The sequence below is a fragment of the Lissotriton helveticus genome, chromosome 5_1 (assembly GCF_964261635.1).
Source record: "Lissotriton helveticus chromosome 5_1, aLisHel1.1, whole genome shotgun sequence".
In the NCBI taxonomy this organism is placed as follows: Eukaryota; Metazoa; Chordata; class Amphibia; order Caudata; family Salamandridae; genus Lissotriton; species Lissotriton helveticus.
In genome coordinates, this window is record NC_136065.1 from 1,300,333,385 (window position 1) to 1,300,352,377 (window position 18,993).

Sequence of the window (18,993 nt, forward strand, 5' to 3'; positions counted from 1 at the left end):
ACGCGAGATCCGCTAGATCCGCCCATGCTTACCTGTAAGTACTGATAGAGTGCGCAGGGACCTACCAGCTCATTTTTACCATACTCACCTGGGCCCATAAAGACATTCACACTTTGAACTAGTAGTCCTGCCTAACTAATTACTAATTTTAATCACCCTATCAGTGCTTTTAGTCCTTTTAGGACTTATACTTTTAAACCATGACTTACCAATCCTTGTCACCTTTGGTATAAATCTTAGGGATCGAAAAGGGAGTTGGAATAATCAGGCAATATTTAAACACATTTACGTTTCTTATAATAACCACAGACTCGGGGAAAGTTTTACAACCTTTATCTATGAGAGATTTTCTGTATCAAATGAAAAGGGCCACAATCTCATGACCATAAATTTTACAAGCAAGAATATAACAAGTAGGACATAAAGTTTGTAAGAAATCACAGTAACACCTTTAGACATTGTTACCTGAGAAGGGTGAGAAAGGAAAATAGCACAAGGACATACCACATAGATTATATTTACCTAGAATGGTGAAATGACCAATCCTGGTCACGGCCCGGGACAAAACAGGACCAGGCACCCAATTAATCATGCGCCCATGGGACAAGACAGGTGCAGATCAGGACAGGTGACCTCCTCTAAGTGCAACGCCAACGTCGCACCCCTCTCTCTAGGATAAGCTAATTAGTACCCCGATGGGGTAATCAATTCTTCTGACAGAGTGCTCCGCCAGCACCTCTGATCTCGATCGCCTATTGAGTGCGTTGGGTCAGTGATAGGTCAGCTATTCGGACAAATCGGACAATTTCTCTATCTGACCTACCTTAGTTATACCATTTTAAGGGCAATGTACCACCCCTAAATGTTGCAAATCTATGTGTTCCTCTTCAGTGATTGGTTGGAAAGATGAGGAGAGGTTATCACACCATACTAAGATGAGATGATTTCAATTGACTTGTATTGATCAAGTCTCCACCCACAATTTATTTTCCCATGACTTTATTACGCCCAACAATATCAGCATACAAATTATATACATTTTTATTTGTTTGAGTCTTCTTGCTTCCTCTTTAGAGGTCAGTAGAGCAGGTTCCCAGGAACATTGTGGGTAAGAAGGGTGTTGGCAGCCATTCCATGCCAATGACTGCATGCCTTTCAGGGATTTGTTGCGCAGGTGCGGCTTATTCAATATGGAGTTTTCGTCTCATAATATGAGGTAGTAACAAAGTCAAAGAAAGACACATTAGAATACAAAAATAAATGAATGCACTGTATACCACTTCTCTCTACTCTAACCCCATTACTTTACTAGTAAAGTAGTGCGCAGAAGCAAAGATTTCCCACCAAGCAGAAATGACGTCACACCACGTGAGTGTGGTAGACGCATGCGCAGTGAAATTTCCGTGTTGCAGCGGCCATTTTAATGCGTTAGAGTTACTGTTAGTAAAAGCACGTAGGCGAGCTTCCCCTAGATACTGGAAATGTTGTGAAATACAAATATTACTTAACGAAACATGTTGGTTAATATATTACAGGATATTTCAAGAGGGTTGAGTACAAGCAAGTTTCTGTACGTATGAAACCTTGCTCCATCAGTACTATTATTGAATTTACACCGCATGTTACATCACCGGTCTGAATACTTGGTCGCGCTTGTCGCACTTTTTCAGTGCAGTGGTAACAATAATTGATGGGTAGATATTGGTAAACAGTGTGCATAAGTGAATTGGTAGATGAGGTTTTGATTCTCATGCGCTTTTTAGCTATACTCTAACCTCTTCTCCACCTCCCCCCCTTTTCCACTTAATAATCACGCACAGGGGGTTGTATCTTCGTTAATGTAGTACTCAGCTAATTTTTGAATTAGTTGGAATGTAGAAGCAGTATTTATGTCAGTCAAACCTGATGTCACCCCAATTTTGAAAGTCATTTAAAACTGGGCTAAGGTCTATTAAACGCAACAGTGGGTTGGGTGTAAAAGAAAAATAAATAGATTAAAAAAATGTATTCCTAGTTTAGTCCACACTATATACCTTTACACAGTTTCTTGATCAGTACAAAGCATTGTGAGGGAGGTACCGGGGTGTGCATGGTGCTTTGGCCAGACGCCTGAGTTAAACGGTCTCCGTTTGGCAGTGGCCTCCAGACAGATGTTGCCTTGGTGTTCAGCACGAGACCCAGCAGGTATCTGCTGCTCTAATCTGAAAAGATTTGACACGGTGTTTAGCAACTTTGTTTCTTGAAACTCTTTAAAAACTGTAGCAAAATGTTAATCCGGCAAGGGATTTGGAAACTCTTTCACAAGAAAGGGAAATGTATTTTCTTTCCTTGCTGAACGTATGAAATCATTTCCTTTTTAGGTCTTGCCTGGTGTTGGAGCGCGCATGCGCTCCTCGCCTGCGAGAGCTATAGTAAACAAGTCAGTTTCGAGCAGTGAACTCAAGCCCTGCCCATCATTTCCATTGGGTAGCGTCAGCGTTTATGGTAAACTCTTGCTTCCCATTGGAAAGGAGGGTTTTTCATTGCCTCCCTTCGGCTTTTTTGATGGACTGCCTCGTCTGCTTCACGGTTGTCGTGAAGACTTTTCTAATCTGCTTGTTTATTTAACAAGCAGATAAGAAAAGTCTTCACGACTGCCGTGTAGCGGGTATGCTACAAGCTGGCTCCTCATTGGCAATTGTACCAGCTCCTCCCTTCCCTTCCCCCACCCAAAAGCAAACTTCCCAGAGTTGCGCTCATCAGTGTGTGGGTGTCAGGAAGCTCGAGGCGCTGGCGCGGCGCCATATTCCTCCACAGTATGCCTCCTAAGACGTGCAGCTCACCCGAGATCTCCATGAGGCTCACTGAAGAACACCATGAGGGACATGATAGGTATTCAGGAAGTCGATGTTAACTAGGTTAAAGAATTCCAATGCCTGTTCTACTGACCTGAAGTCTTTATTTGACACCATCTCAGGTACTGTAATAATGTTTTAGCGAATAAGAGGCAGACTTGTAAAGTTTGGCAATATAATCTAAGCCAGTGCTTCTCAAACTTTAAAACACTGCCTACAGAGAACACCCCTCCCACCTCCCAAACAGCATCGAGCGGTGATCCCTGTGGCTCAGTCTTTATTTATTATTTACTTAATGGGACACCTGCATGCCTGCCTACAGAGAACACCCCTCCCACCTCCCAGACAGCATTGAGCGGCGATCCCTGTGGCTCGCTAAGCACTTTCTTTTTGCATTTTTTAACCAGTGGTGGTGGGGGCATCCTTGCTCCAAGAAAGGAATTCAGAGACCTCAGGTCCTGGCAGGGAGGTAGAGAGCGGAAAGTCTCCACAGCGCATTGCAGAGAGTAAGCCATACCAAGCATGGCAAGCGTTTAAAAAGCTTTGCTTGGTCGGTTTCACATGTTAGCGGGCTGTGCTTCAGGTGAAACGGGCCCTAGCATGCTAAGGAACTGATAGTTCACAAGAGATCATCTCGAGCTGTGCATGCAAGTTTAAGTATACATGTAGATGCAGGGAGGTGGGTAAATGGGGTAAGAAAAGCACGCCTTGCGTCCTTGCGTCCTTGGGCTGTGATCGCTTGACGCTGACAGAATTGCGGCCCGGTGGGAGGGAGAGTACCAAGCCTTCAGCAAGGCTTTTCACTTGAAAATTAAAAGCAGATAAAACCGGCTTCTTCTCGTTGTGCAATCTCCTCTCTAAAGGGTGGTTGCTAGCAACTATAATATTGTGCCCGCGATAGCCGAGTTCTACAACACGGTGCTAGGGCTGTTTATGTGCGTGGACAAATCACGGGGGCGAAGGAGCGGGGGAGGGACAGTGCGCCGAGCAATGGAGACATGTTACACGTGGCAATATCAATGCTATTGTATTTTCCCTCTGTTGCACTACGCAGCAATAATAAGTCATATGCTGGTGTTGACATTTCCCTCTGCTGGAACTGGCACGTCACTAGACCTTTTACCAGACTCGCGTGTGCTTCTTCATACTAACATGTCAATGGCTTATTGTTTTGTAACCATTTTATATTGGTAATCAGTTCCATTTCTTTCTTTCTTTCCCCATCTATTTTGTTTTCTCCACTCTTCCACTTTCTCTCTTTTATTTCTGACTTCCACTCTCCGTTCTTCCTCTTTTCACTTTTCAACTCTCTTTCTCGCCTTCCTTTCTTCCGCATGATGCCGATGCGCTGCTATAGATCCACACCAGAGTGCACGAGGCCACGAGCGGTGACTTTAGAGTGTTGGGGGCTGGAAAACAACCCAAGACGTTTGCATTGTAGACTATCAACATTTTATTTAGGGTGAGGACTTGCGCTGGTTGAAAGCTATCTTCACAAGTATTTCTACGTATTTTGCTGCTCATCTGATTATACAAAAGGAACATGCCAGGCCTCAAAAGCTCATACATACACCTTCTTAGCACTTAGTTCGCCAGGCCCATAAAATGCGGCTGCCCGAGTCCACCGCAGGGGGCCACTCAGGAGGGCGGCCCTCTAGTAGCATTGGGCTCCCCCCCACCACTCCCCCCCTTCCATAGGGGGGTTGACCAAGGGAGAAGTCTCCTCTGGGGTCGTGGGCGTGCTGCGTCATGTCCGGTGCGCCAGGCAGGGTGAGGGGTACATAAGTGCCCCTCACCATGTTTTCTGCTTCTTGATGCACCGGACGCACGCGGACGCCTGGGGGCTGGGCACGCTGTCTCCCACCCTACCACTTACCCGGCGAAATGAGACATGGCATGAACTTTGTAATGTTTTACTTTAATGTTACAGGCGGAGTTACAAGGCGATCTGGAAGCATATGGGTACAGGAGGGTACCTCAGCGCGGCACATAGGGGTGCCAGAGCTTACCCCAGGGGCCTCATGAGAGGTTCCTGAAACCTGTGTTGTCGCCCCGTTGGTCCTTCGGGCGGTTGTGGGCCTGAGCAACTGGGGGCTTGCCTGGCTACGCTCCGCCCTGAAAGGGGCATGAGTATAAGGGACGAATGGTCATGTGATCCGGCAAGGGGATCATTAGAAGATGCAGTACATAGGTGGTTCGCCACGGTGCTGCTTGGCTCATCAGGCGGGCAGGAGGCGAGAATACTGCATGCCCTTGGATCGCCCGTAAACTAACCCACCAGATTACATAACATTGTATATAATAAACCTGCAGCAGTTTTTCCCAAGTTAAAACTTGCGTGGTGTGTATTTATTTGCGGGATGCATGCTAAGAGGCGGGGGACCATTGCCATGATGGTACTATGCCCAAGTGCCAACAACCTACACGGTTTCAGTTGGACGCTCTTCACTGGCAAAGTAGGGTCAGTGGGCTTTTTTTGAGCTTTTGAACACTGCGCACACGTTGTTTATGGCAAACCCACCTTTGTAGTGCAAATTTTCACTTGTGGCAAAATCCGTTTTTATACAAGGGTTTCCCCACAGTTGTATGGCTTTTTGGAGCAACATTCAGCCTTTCTAGTCGTAACAGATGTTCCCATGTCATGAGGGAGGGGTGGCTGGTGTTGCACGTGCACTAGCGACACACTGACCTCATCCCACAGGTCAGTGTTTGGAAATACACTGCTGTAAGAGCTCGATGACCATCCAGACCGATGATTGGTGGAGTATAAACAATCTGCTAAATAAACTAAAATGCAGCAGGACACACGCTGCAGAAAAGTCCTTTCCGAGACAAATAGCCAAATTGTGGAGTTGTCTTCCCTCGTGTGTTCACAGCCTTTCCATCTCATTTCACAGAAAAGAAAACCAAACAAAGACTCGAGGGTGGCAACATTCCTTTTTTGTTATTTTTCAAAATGGTGTAAATGCATTTTTTTAAAGTGTGCAAATTAGAAAGAAAAAATGGCATACAGAGATGCTAGGGGATAGGTAGACGTACAGTAGGGTATAGATAGTCAGGGGGTGGAGGATAGGGACTTGGGTAGAGGTTCAAATGATTCATCAGAGCGTAGTAGCATGTCCTGTGTGTCATGGGTACAAGTGCAAAGAGGGAAATAGCCCAGGGCTTATGATTGAATTATAAAATGAACTAGTAATCAGAGTTCTGTTGGCCACTCTGGGCTGCGCTGTCTTACCTTTCATTGAGATAAAGCCATTTGCTTTGCTATACAATACCATTAGCAAAGCAAATGGCTTTAACTCAATCAAAGGCGAGACCTATTGCATTTTCAATGCTTGTTTATATATGTCGGAGATTTCTGCCCTAAGGCTACTCCCTGGTTATTTTAAAACGTTTAGGTATTTTTTCATTAGTGAAAGGGTTGTTAATGTTATAGTTGAAGGATCGCTTCTATTTTAGACCTATCATTGTTTTATATTGGAGACAACTATACCGAAATATGCTTCAGTGGAAGTTTTTTGATTTGCCTTTGCCATAGCTTTTTCACACGCCAATATTATAGAAACAACGAGGAAAAAATTCATTGCGGTGAACCCTCTCTAAATAGTTAATTGTGTGTTTTTAAATTCAAACTTCATCGAACCATTGGAACTCCATTCCCTTCGATAGCAGATCGCCTGTTTCCGTGCAACCCCCTGCAAAAGTATTTTTTAATCATTAGGATGCTGGCAACACCTCTCCCCTCATCTTTCATGGTGGAGTCTTGTCTGGCTATTTTAAGTTGTTGGGATTGTCTCTGACCCCGCCCCTCCCTTTTCGTTTGAGTAGTTGGTTGCAGTGCTTGGTTTACCAACTGTAAACACCAACCTCATTTTCAATTATATAGATTTTTTTGCCTGCTTTTCCCATTTGGTTGTGATTGCATCTGGAAGCCCTGCTGAGTTTTGCTGCATTCTTCTGACTTATTGGGTATCGGATTCTGGGAGATAACATTCCACAGACCCAGCGGATAGATGAAGAAAACAGAAGGTTTTGGGCGTCTATCAATCATTGCTGAGAACACAAGCCTTTTCAAATGTTTCCTTATTTGTAATCATCCCTTAACACGCCCCCTGGATTCCACCCTTTGCCGCCTCTCTGTAGAACTTTGTGTACATTGAGTGTCCAGTTGGTCATCCTTTATAAGCTTCAGTTGTGGAGGCCATAATAATTCTAGAAGAAAAATGCATATCCGTGGGCAAACAGGTATGCCCAAATGAGTATTTGTGTGGTGTGCTTTTTTATTTTAACTTCGTTAATTGGATTGTCATTTGCGAGTAGACTTCTGAGGCACTTTTGGACTTGGCCCTTTTTGCAGGGTCATCCCTGAACTTTTTGCCTTCCTCCTGGTATTTCTTCTGACCTAGTGTTGGTGGTTTTAGGACTCAGCGCACTTTATCACTGCTGTCCAGTGTTAAAGTGCATATGCTCTCTATGGTAAATGTGGTAACATTGGTCTACACCTGTATGGCATATTTAATTTACCTATCAGTCCACTGTAAAGTGGTATCTCATATACCCGGAGCCAGTAAATTAAATGCTACTGGTGGGCTTGCAGCGCTGCTTTCGACACCCACCAAAGTAACATTTCAAACCTGTCACAGTCCTCTGCCATTGCAGGGCCTGCATGCACAGTTTACTGCCTATGTGACGTGGCAGATAAAGTGGGTGCCACGTCTGTGACTCCCCTTTTTACTACATATCAGTCACCCCAAAGGAAGGCCCTAGCTAGCCCTATGGGCAGGGTGCACTGTAGGTTAAAGGTAGGACATGTGCCTTAACTGTGTGGCATGTCCTGGTAGTGACAAACAATCATTTTTGTTTCCCACTACTGTTAGGCTGCCCTCTCATAGGAGTGCATTGGGGATTCCCTGATATGTGTGTTCAGTGAGATTCCTGACAGGAGAGAAGTAGCATGATCAAGTTTAGAATGTTTGGATAAGTGGGAATAAATGCTGTGTACTGGTGTCCGCAGATTTATTATCACTATTTTAGACATGCCACTTTTGGAAGTGAACCATTAGGACAAATGGGGTATGACCCAGACATAGTCAAAGGACCTGGGTATCATATGGTATAAACAACAGAGTGGTCCTAGACACAGTTTTATAAGTCACATTCGAATGAAACATTCATTTTTACTTATTTTAGGACTTAATCCTGAAAGAAAAGGCAAGAAAAATACACAAGATAAATGCGTTTAGCTTGTGTATTTTTCTTGTCTTTTCTTTCAGGATTAACTTTTAGAAGTGGGCCTTTCTGTGTGCTATATGTCTTTGTGCCTGCCTGTTGTGTATTGCATGTCTGGCTCTGGATGACAGGGGCTGGGGAGGTGCAGTGCCTCCGGAGGGGCTGGGTGAGTCAGCGCTAGCGTGAATAGGCCGATCTGCATTTGGAGTAGTGGGAGGAGTAACACCTGAACCTGAATGGAACTGTGCCTGCCTTCCATAATGCTTGCTCCGCCCCCTTGTAGTATGTCTGGGGCCAGAGCCTACACTGACAATGGGGACTGTTTTGCACTGGTTAAGTGCCCCCCAGACTGGTTTGGACTAGGTCCAGTGCCCTGGGCCAGGAGAGAACAAAGACTTGCATGGATATAAATATTGGGGCTGTGACCCCATGTAAAGGGTGGAACTTTGTGCTTATTGGCAGAAAGGACTGCTGGACGGCCAGGAAGAACCACTGTGGGACCCAACTGCTGTCTCCTGGGAGTCCTACATGCTGACCTGCCTGTGTCCAGCTCTGCCCTAAGGGACTTTGCAATTGAGTGCTTCATCTTCATTGACTTTGATCCCTAGAAGGGGGCTCCTACTTTCCAGCACCCATGAGCGTTTTTTATTTCATTGCCTGAGCCCGAGGAGGAGGGCTCTGACCTTGAATGCAGTGGGTGCTATCGCGCTGTGGCAGAGGAGAGCAGTGGCCAGGAAGCCAGGCGGCCGTTGCCTGGCTCTGGGTGTAGCTCCGGGAAGATGGGGGAAGCCTTGGAGCTAGCTTGTGCAGCGCTGCTCGTGCCTGCTGTGTGTCCGCAAAGAGAGAGGGGAGCTGAGGCCAGAAGTGCTCTCCTTCTCTCTCACCTTCCTGAGATCCTCTTGCTTGTTGCCCTGCATTTGGACGAATTCCCGGCCGGGATGTGGGACACAGAGTCGCCGGAAGTCAGGCGAGGCGGAGCATGGTTGTGGGCAGACATGAGGAACCCTGCGAGCAGTACTACGCCGGTCATAAAGATCAGAAGTCAGGCTGAGGATGCCTGGTTGTGGGCGGGGATCCCATGGTAGCGAGGAGAGCCCTGCATGTCTTCTCTGCCTGACTGTGGGAAAGGTGTTCAGCATGCGAACCGAGCGGTTGAAGAGGTGCCTGTGTCTCCCCTGTGGGAGTCTGGAAACTGCGGTCTGGGAGAACCCCAAGGATCGAGGACGTGCCGCAACATTGGGGGCAGTAGCCTTTTGGTTGCTTCACGCGGGGGGAAGCAGCACTCCCCCCTCTCCCATCTGAGAGAGAAGAAGCAAGGTGAGGAGCCGAGTCGGGGTCACCTGAAGGAGCCAGGGTAACTGCTGCCCCGGATGGTAGTGGGCAGCTGCCGGAGTGACCCTTGGCCCCACAGCCCAACTTTTGGGGTCAAAGGCCTTGGTGTGGGTCTTGGAAGCTCGGGGTGAACGTCGACGTTGGCCCGAGCCTTGGTGGAGGAAAGGCCCTCCACAGAACTACCACGCAGTCCAGGTAGAGAGCGCAGAACCGCTGGGACTGCCCTTTGGGAGTCAGTGGGACATGGTGAGGTATTGTTGCCTGTGGGCAATTATATTTACGCCCAAGAGGGCTAATGGGATGTGCACTGTGGCAAGTGTTACTGTGGTGCACTGGTGATATTTTAGGATGTATGCTTAATATGTTTATGCCAAATATGTGGTGCTAAGAGCACCTTTACCAGTAGTTACTGATTGGTTTCACTAACTGTGGGTTCTAATGGTTATGAAAGTGGCCCGATTGGCCCTGTACGTATATGTAATCCCTGTAAAGTAATACCTAGTGCCTGGTGACACAGTGTATATATGTGATTACGGTCTAATGTGTTTAATGAGTAATACAAAGGCTATTTTTAATGTAAACTTTTGTGGGGTTTCTTTTATGGTGTGCCTAGTGTGACGCTGCTATGGGTAAGTTTTGCACAAACACTTTACACATTGCCTCTGGGATAAATCTGACTGCTCTGGCAATCTACCAAGGGGGTGAGCAGGGGCTATATTCAGCATGTAACACCCTTGCCCTGACTAGAGTGGTGGTTTCTGAGTGGCATAGGTGCATGCCCTAGCCAACCAGAAATTCCATTTCTAAAAGGTACCTTTTCCATATGATCGTTGACAGGAGACACTGGTGGAAACACTAATTTAGCTCCGAAAATGCGTGGACTGTACCAGCTTTCAGTACACGTGGTGGAGGGAGTGGGACATTGGACTGTGTATGTACCGCAGTGTGTGGAGGAGTACCACAAACCTACTGAAACACACCCAAGAGGGTTGTTTGATCACTTAGCCGTTTGCATGTCCCCAAAACGTATGCCCACAGCTGGGAAATGTTTTTCACTTGCAGTTTCGAAGCAGATTTAAAGCTACTCATGTACTAAATTGTTCTAGGTGAACTGGCAACAAGTTTGTCTTGAAAGTCGTAACAGTGCGATTGGTGGCCCTGAAACCCTGCCTTGTAAAGGTGCTGGCAACCGAGCAGTGCCTGGCAGTGGGGTTCTCCTTCTGGTCACACCACCCCCTCAACAAAAACAAATCCATTTCTTTTTTTTTTTTATTTAAAATATATGAGCAAACATACAGGAGAAAGCAAAAGACAGCTTACAACAAACTAGCAAATTTTCCTTGTCGAGACACCAGTAAATTCACGAAAATAAAGAATTAAACAAGGCAGAGACAGACAGCATCTGACATATAGCATGTGTACAGGAGCGACTTCATAACACATATGATTAACCTTAAAGGATTCATCATAATACCAAAATTAACACTTCTAATTTAATCCATATCTTAAGCTCTTTATTTCTACCTTTCCTACCTTTTTGTTCATAAAGTGCTCTTTCCAAATTAAGTATATGTAAAAACCAGGCTTTCCCTTGCAAAAAAAGTAGGAGGGAGAGGATCTAGCCATGCTGAAGCAATGCATAGTCTAAGCACAGACATAGCTATAAATAGAAACTCACTGCTAGAGTCATCTTGTGCCGTTACCCCCTAGTAACATAAGCTGAGGAGAAAGCTGTACTTCTTTTTTTAGAACATATTGCAGAAAGCCTGAGATTTCACCTCTTAATGAAACTAAGCTAGAACATGTAGAAAAAATGTGGGTCATATCCGCCCCATATCCATTGCACCTAAAACAATGGGTCCCCTCCGTACCACCCCACTTAACAATTTTTGCCGGAGTAATGTATAGATCAAAAAGAGTCTTAAAATGTTGGGCCTGCAAATTTGCGGTACATAATACCATTTCCGCCATTTCTATTGATTTCAAAAGGCAAGAATCTGCCACATGCACCCTAACCTGCCATTTCAAAGCGTGCTTTTCAAGATCATCTGTTACACCCTCCAGCAGTATACTGCACAGAGACGAGATTGACAGACCAGATGTACCAGTTAGGACTTCCATCAATGGAATCACGGAAAACCCCACAGCCCGCCAGCCTTTTTAAAAAGAAAATCCCTTATTTGTAAAAACGTAAAAAATTCCCAATGGTTAATATTAAATCTAACCCTAACTATGTCAAAAGAGGCAATTTGTTCCCCGTCAAAAGATCGCCTATCCTAAATACCCTTGCTTTCTCCCACCTTTGTAGATGCTCATCTGCCAATGCCTCAGGTGTCTGATTATTATCCATCAATTGTGTATATCTGCTAAATCTGCCAAGCCCTATTTTTTCCTGGCCTATGCCAAGCTTCGATATGCTGCTATTAGAGTCTTAAAGTGAGTCTTATTAAAATAATTCGCTTCATATATTTTTAACAAACAGCCATTTGCCCATGAGCCAATCAAATGATCAAATATTGAAGGCACATAATTAGAGTCAATATCTTCCTTTTTAATAAAACCAAATAGAGGCCAATAATACTGTAAAGAAGCTGCTAAATATTATAATTTAAAATTAGGTAAACCAAGACCACCCCTTTCCCTAGGAAGAGATAGTAATGTATTCGATCTGCGTGCCCGCTTGTAGGACCATATAAATCTGGCGACCTCCATTTCAATCTGTTTAAACCATATATTGTGTATTTCTAAAGGAATTGTACGAAAGATATATAACACTTTAGGCAAAATCATCATTTTAATCCGATTGCATCCACCGATTATAGATTGCTTCAATTGTCCCAGCGGTACATATTCTTAATTTTACCAATTATGGGGGTAAGATTTATGTCTATAATGTCTTCCACCTCAGCTCTTACACAAATACCTAAATATATGGCCTCTTCCACAATCCTACTATCTGCTGCAGATGTATACCTATTAGCTAAAATCTGGGTTTTTGTTCTATTCAGCCGATAACCAGAAAATGAGCCAAAATGCTTGGCCAGTATTTCAGCTTCAGCCATTGCCCTATCCGGCTCGGAGGTGATAATAGCCACATTGTCGTCATAAGCCAATAATTTTGTGTCCCCGGCCAAACAGGCTAAATGGAAGAATATTCATAGAAGCCTCAAGACGTCGGAGAAAGGGGTCTATATATATTGCAAACAGCAGGGGGGAAGATGGACACCCCTGTCTAGTTCCCCTGGCTATCGCAAATGCCTCTGACTATCGTTCCCATTATTTGTAAACGAGCTGTGGGTTTAGTATATAAAACCTGAATAGCCTTAATAAACCCTGAGCCGAGACCATTAGTCTCCACACACCTACATAAATAGCTCCACGACACGCGGTTGAAAGATTTTTCGGCATCTAAAAAGGCCGCAGCTAAAGGTTTCCTTAGGACATTCGCTAGGTCAAATAGCGAAACAAGCCGCCTAATATGGTCGTCCATCCCCCTACCCTGAATAAAACTATGCTGCCAAACTGAGACTAACTGCTGCATAACCTTATTAAAACGAGATGCAAATATCTTCTAATATAGTTTCAAATCACTATTTAGCAGTGTTATTGGTCTGTAAAAACCCATATTCATGGAATTCTTCCCTTTCTTTAAAAAAAATATGTTGTACTTACATTTTGTGCTGCTCAGCCAGTATGCATGTGTGTATGTATGGAACCTTGGAATGCCTGATGACTGTGTTGAATGTTGGTGTGCCTGGTGGACTGGAGGAATGACAGTTGGAGTGAGTGGGCTGAGCAGCAAAGATGCAGCTCCTGGTGGGGCCTTGAACTAACCACGAATCATCTTGTAACAACTTACCTATATGCAAATGCCTTCCTGTAACTTATAAATAAACCTCTACTTTGGTTTACCTCGTGACTACAAATGTTCTTTTCAACAAAATAATAATATTTGTGGTCTCCCATGATGCCAGAGATCTGGTCCCATTTCTAACCTCCTTAAACAACCCCAAAAATCTCCTGGCCACCTCGTTGACAAATGTTTTTATACAATTCTAGTGGTATATAGTCTAAACCAGTGGCCTTGTCAGATGGAAGAGCTTGCAGAGCTCCGAAAAGCTTTTCCTGAGAGATTTCAGTGCCCAAAAAAAAGGCCTCCTCCTGTGATAACCTCGCTTTGGGTGGGAAGTCAAGCTCGTGAGTTATCTCGTTTTCTACTGTTGGGGCTGCCGCAGTATATAATACTCCGTAATATTCTTTGAAGGCTTCTCTTATCTCAGTGGCATCAGAGATAATATCCCCCTGCATATTCCTAATTTGCTTTATATGCCCTAGTGCTGTCTGTTACCTATTCATAACTGTTAATAGACCTACTGTCTCACTATATTCATAACATTGTTGTTTTGTAGCGAGGTACTTGCCGGCCATTTTACCCATATAAAAATCATTCAAAGCAGCTTTGGTCACCATAATTAAATCCGTGATTATAGAAGGATCCCCACCATTATTTGCCACATAAATTAATTTGGTCTCCAAAAGAGCTAGTTTCTGATAATACCATTTAATTTGTTTGGTGCATTTTCTTTGCTTGTTCAAACTATATCTCAGTGTCTCCCCTCTCATATACACTTTAAAGGCATCCCAAACCATTCCTGGGGGTGCACTGTCTTTATTATACCTAAAGAATTCGCAGATCCACCCTCTTGTATAGCTCACATAATCCTGATCAAAAAGAAGTGCTCTCTCGAAAGTCCATTTATTCTGTGCCCTCCTTAGTCCTAACAATGGAAATTCATACACTACCGGATTATGGTCCGACATTACCCTAGGGAATATCTCTAACCGAGCGTCCTTCAAAAGAGATGGTGAGAACAAGAAGTAATCTAACCTGGCGAATTTCCGATGGGTAGCCGAATAATAGGTGTATCCAGGCTCGGTGCCCCTCAAGCTGGGCCATGCATCAGTCAGACCTATATTGCTAAGTAAATTTACATCGCCCTACATGCTTGAGGTTTACGGTTCATGCCTGCTGATTCAGCTTTATCTAACATACCCCTAGACCCATTAATATTTAGACCCCCACACACTAAATAGGGGGCAGGCCAAGAAGGGAGCTCAACTGATAGTTCAATACTGAAGGGTCATCTAACATACGAGCATATACTGAGGACAAAGTGAATATACCGGCCCCTCCCTTAATTTCCATGATTATCCATTTACCATACTTATCCACACTCTTTCTCTCACATGTAATATTTTTGCCTTTAACCAACACTGCCACTCCCTTAGTCCTGACCTCCTGAGTAGTATATGCAATTAACTTAATCCCTAGTGTGTCGAGCAATTTATAATCTTTAAAGGCTATATGAGTCTCTTGTAGACACACCAAATCCACTTGTAAAACTTTAAGATCTTCTTTAATCCTTCTTCCTTTAGTCTCATCATTAGGGCCACAAATATTTATAGTCGCGATGCGAATATTAGCCATTATTCATTAGATCAGTTCTCTTCGTAGAAATTCAACCAATATATTCATATTATGCATAAGACTCACAACATAGCTACATAGGGTGCCTATCAAATTTCTAAGAAAACATTGGGTTCTTATTTTTGCGATTTTAGCACTTTTTCCAATTTTCAAACACGCAAAAAAGTCAAAGAAAGAAAAAATGTAGCATTCTTTAACTGTAGTTTGCTCTCAACTTCAAGACCAAAATCACCAAACCCCCTGCCATCCCCACCAACCCTCACGCCCGCCCCCCCTGCCCGCCCCCAACCCCACCCTTTGAAAGACGCCAAACCTCCCAGGTATGAGTGATAGAGAGAGCACACAGCACCACCCCGCCACACGGAGAGAAAAGAAAGCACAAAAAGAATGTAGCCCATGACACGCCACCAACCATATTGACACAATTCTTATTCTTTTCTTTTCTCCCCATGGATTTGTTCAATGTGTTCTCTAGCCTGAATCTCTGAAGTAAAAAATCTAACAGCCCCTTTAACAATCATTTTTAGCCTTGCTGGAGCCAGCAAAAATGCCTCAAACCCTGCATCCTGGAACGGTTTGATTAATTGCCGCAAGCGCAATCTACGATCCACAGTTATATGGCAAAAATCAGGGCGTACGAAAAAAGAAACATCCTTGAAATGCCTTCTAGCCTCAGGACGAGCTTTTTCAAAGATCGCCTGCCTAAGTGTAAAATTGCCCAAAAAAACCCAGAATTGCCCTCGGCTGATTTGTATCTCTGTTAGACGCCTTATGCCGAACAAAGGGAAATCTGTGAACCCTCTGGATCTCTCGCTTCCAGTCCCACCCAATAAGCTCAGGGAAGGACTCCTTAAAAAGACCTAGCATGAAGCCCCGAATTTCATCCCCTTCTATGCCTTCCTTAATTCCAAGGACTCGGAGATTATTTCTTCGCTGACGATTTTCTAAGTCCTCCAATTTCCACATTACGTCAGATAGTTGGGCTTCATGAGTCTTTGTTTGCTCCCTCACTGCATCCAAATCCTTCTCCACCGCAACAGTTCTTTCTTCCATCGCATCCAATCTTTCGCTGATTTCCCCGCAGGTGCGACCTACTTTCCGAATAGCTCCTTCCAGTTTCTTTGTGTTCTGTCTTGTCTTTTTCCCATCGACTCTAGTCTCTACGGGATGTTCCTTAATAGTCTTAAGGATAAGACTAGCCAATGATTTTTCATTTGTTACAGAATCCCCGAGATGTTCAGGCAAGGAAGGACCCATAAGGCCTGAAGCTGATTCCAGAGGGCCAATGCTTTCCAGTGTCTGTATAATCCCACTGCAGGCCAGAAGCACCACTGTTTTTCTTCTTCTGTGTCTCTTTAAGCCCTTTAGAACCTTTTGAGGTCCTCCAAGATTTTTTATGTTGCTTACGAGCCATTTCGGGGGCTTCCAATGTGCTAGACCCTGATGTAGTATCGATATGATCAGAGTCGCTATATGGAAGATCGGAGTCCGAAGTCCCTGAATGAGAATCTTCTGTCAGGGAATAGAATTTATCTGGCCCGTCCGAGATAGCTTCCGAAACGGCATCTGTAGAAGTTAGCTTGTCTACATCCCCATCTCCGCCTTGACCTGGAGCTGGAAATGGACGTGGGCATTCAGGTGGAAAGTCAATTCATTCTTTAGTTTGGAGCTGGGCAGCCAATGTCACCGCATGTACTGGTAATTACGCTGAGACACAGGTTTTATGCCCTACAGCCCTGGCCCTGCAAGATGTGTCCATATTAACTTCCTTAGCCACCTGCTTTCCTTGTATGTCCTGTATGGTGTGAGCCTCTCTGTTAGTTTGAGAGGTGCTCTCTAAACCAGCATTAACATTAGCGACCATATCCTCATCCCTGTTCCTTTCCTTAGGTTTTAGATTAGCCACCTCAAAATTCATGTTCGCAGGTCCATCTCTAATTTTAAAAAAAAATGCAGTTATAGCCAGCTGAGGTGGTGTAGATGTAGTAGTTAAATTATTTATTTCATAAGCTGCCCCTGTTTCTTCCAAAACTCTTGAGACGCTACCCCTTTTGCCTACTGCTTGGTTTTTTCCTGCAGGAACCTCCGCTTCACTGTCCCTGTATCCTACAGTCTTTTCAGGGTGCGGATCTCTTGGGGTTTCCTTAAACCAGCCTCCATATTTGCAGGTGATAGTTCTTGTCTACATTGAGCAGCATTAGACCCTGCTATCTCTTTCTGCTCCCTCTGCTGTCTCGTAGATTTGGGTGGCATTTTCCTAACATTGATTAACCAGCTGCTGAGCACACTCCGTACTCTGTGAGCAACTCCTCCACTGGCAGTTGAAACTAGGCCAGGCCACATCCGTAGGGAGCATCGCAAAGATTCAATCCATTCTCTGGGCGGTAAATCCCTTATGGCCGTTTTGTGTTGTGTAGACCCGCCTCCTGAGCGCCACAGCGTCTCCCTGCCGCGTGGATCTGCGGTTCCCGAGCCAGGTAGCAACGCGTATCGGGTGCAGCAATCTCGGAAGTGCTAATTGTCAGGAAGGGCACCAGCACAGTGCCCAAGTCAGCTCCAACCGAAGTCATCAGGTTTCGTCTGTGTTCAGGCTGGTAAGTCGACCATCTGAGATTGTCCAAGCCTTCTCAGCAACGCTCCGTGTGGGATTCAGGGAAAGAGGCTCTGCCGCGGAGCTCTACGCCATCGCCATCTTGCTTTCCTATGTCCTGTGTCCACCCAGCATGAAAAACAAATCAATTTCATGCTGGCCCCCTGCCACTGTTGTGCATCTTGATGCAACACTACTGTCATTAACAACAACACACTCCTTTTCTTTGCCTTAATCATTTTCTCCCATACCTTTTTTTTGGGTCGGGGAAAACGTACATACTCTCTAGATACTGTCCAGAGAGGGTGCTCAACTTCCTTGTTAACAACTCCTTACGTCCAGTGCCACAAGCATTGTAGGCTACATTTCACGTAGAATGGCTGTGTGTGTGTGTATATTGATTCATTTTGACTAACTACATCCTTAGGTAATGGGACCCAGCCAAACTTGCTTGACTTCTAGTTGTGTGCTACAGAGCTCACAATTGTACTTGCATTGAACAGCTCACCTACATATGGTTAAGGAATCCATACTCATTTATCTGTAAAAAATCAAACCAACACCAGGTAACCAGCAGGACACAGGAACACAAGCATAAATCATTGAAATAAGGGAACGTGATTCCAATAGCCAATGGAAAATTAGTACAGCAGGACAGCCTGTTAAAAAGGACTACGAACAAGCAATGTTATATACCACAGAACCATTTTTTAGGTCAAGCCTAGCGGCAGCGCTCATGCGCTGCTCGCTCTGGAGACTGCTGTAGTAGAGTATGGGAGAGAAGCCGCGCCCACTCTCCCCCCATATTTTTCATTGGCTTGTGTCTTTGTCTTTTGTAAATGCTGCCTTTAAATTCGTTAATAGGCTTGTTAGTCCCTCCTTAATACGGCCTTGTCTTCATTTGTACCCTCCTGTTGCGACTGGCCCTTTTACTTCAGTTGTTCCACAGGACCTGTTATTTAGTCTGTAATCCCTATTTACTTTATTGAGTTTCTCTTACTACAGGCCGGACATACGTTGCTTCAGCTGAAACCGCTTGTGTTTTTTTAAGCAGCATGGCCGCTCCCGTAACAGGGGCGCCAGCTTTCAATCACTTTATCCCGGCATTAGCTTGTGTCTGTTCCAACCCCCCCCTCCCAAAAGTAAATTGGAATTAGAAATGATTAGCGAATGAAGTCACGTGAATTCCAGGTAGCACATAATCGTGTGCTAATGGGTATTCGGTTGAAAACACAGCGTGGTTGGATGATTTTTTAACGGAGCACGGCAGCGACCCCCGAAGAAGGGCATTGAGCCCGAAATGCATTGGGTCATTTTTATCGAATAAATGCTGCCTGAAATGAACCCATCCCTCATTCATGTTCTTGCAGAAGGTCTGGATAGACACAGCTGGAACAGCAGAAACTTGAAAACAAGCATGCGTATTTAAAGTGTGGACTCGCTTTAGAATTTGAATAATGGGAAATGAAACTTGGATTATAAGGATTATATCGAGCAAAATTAATGGTTTGATACGGATA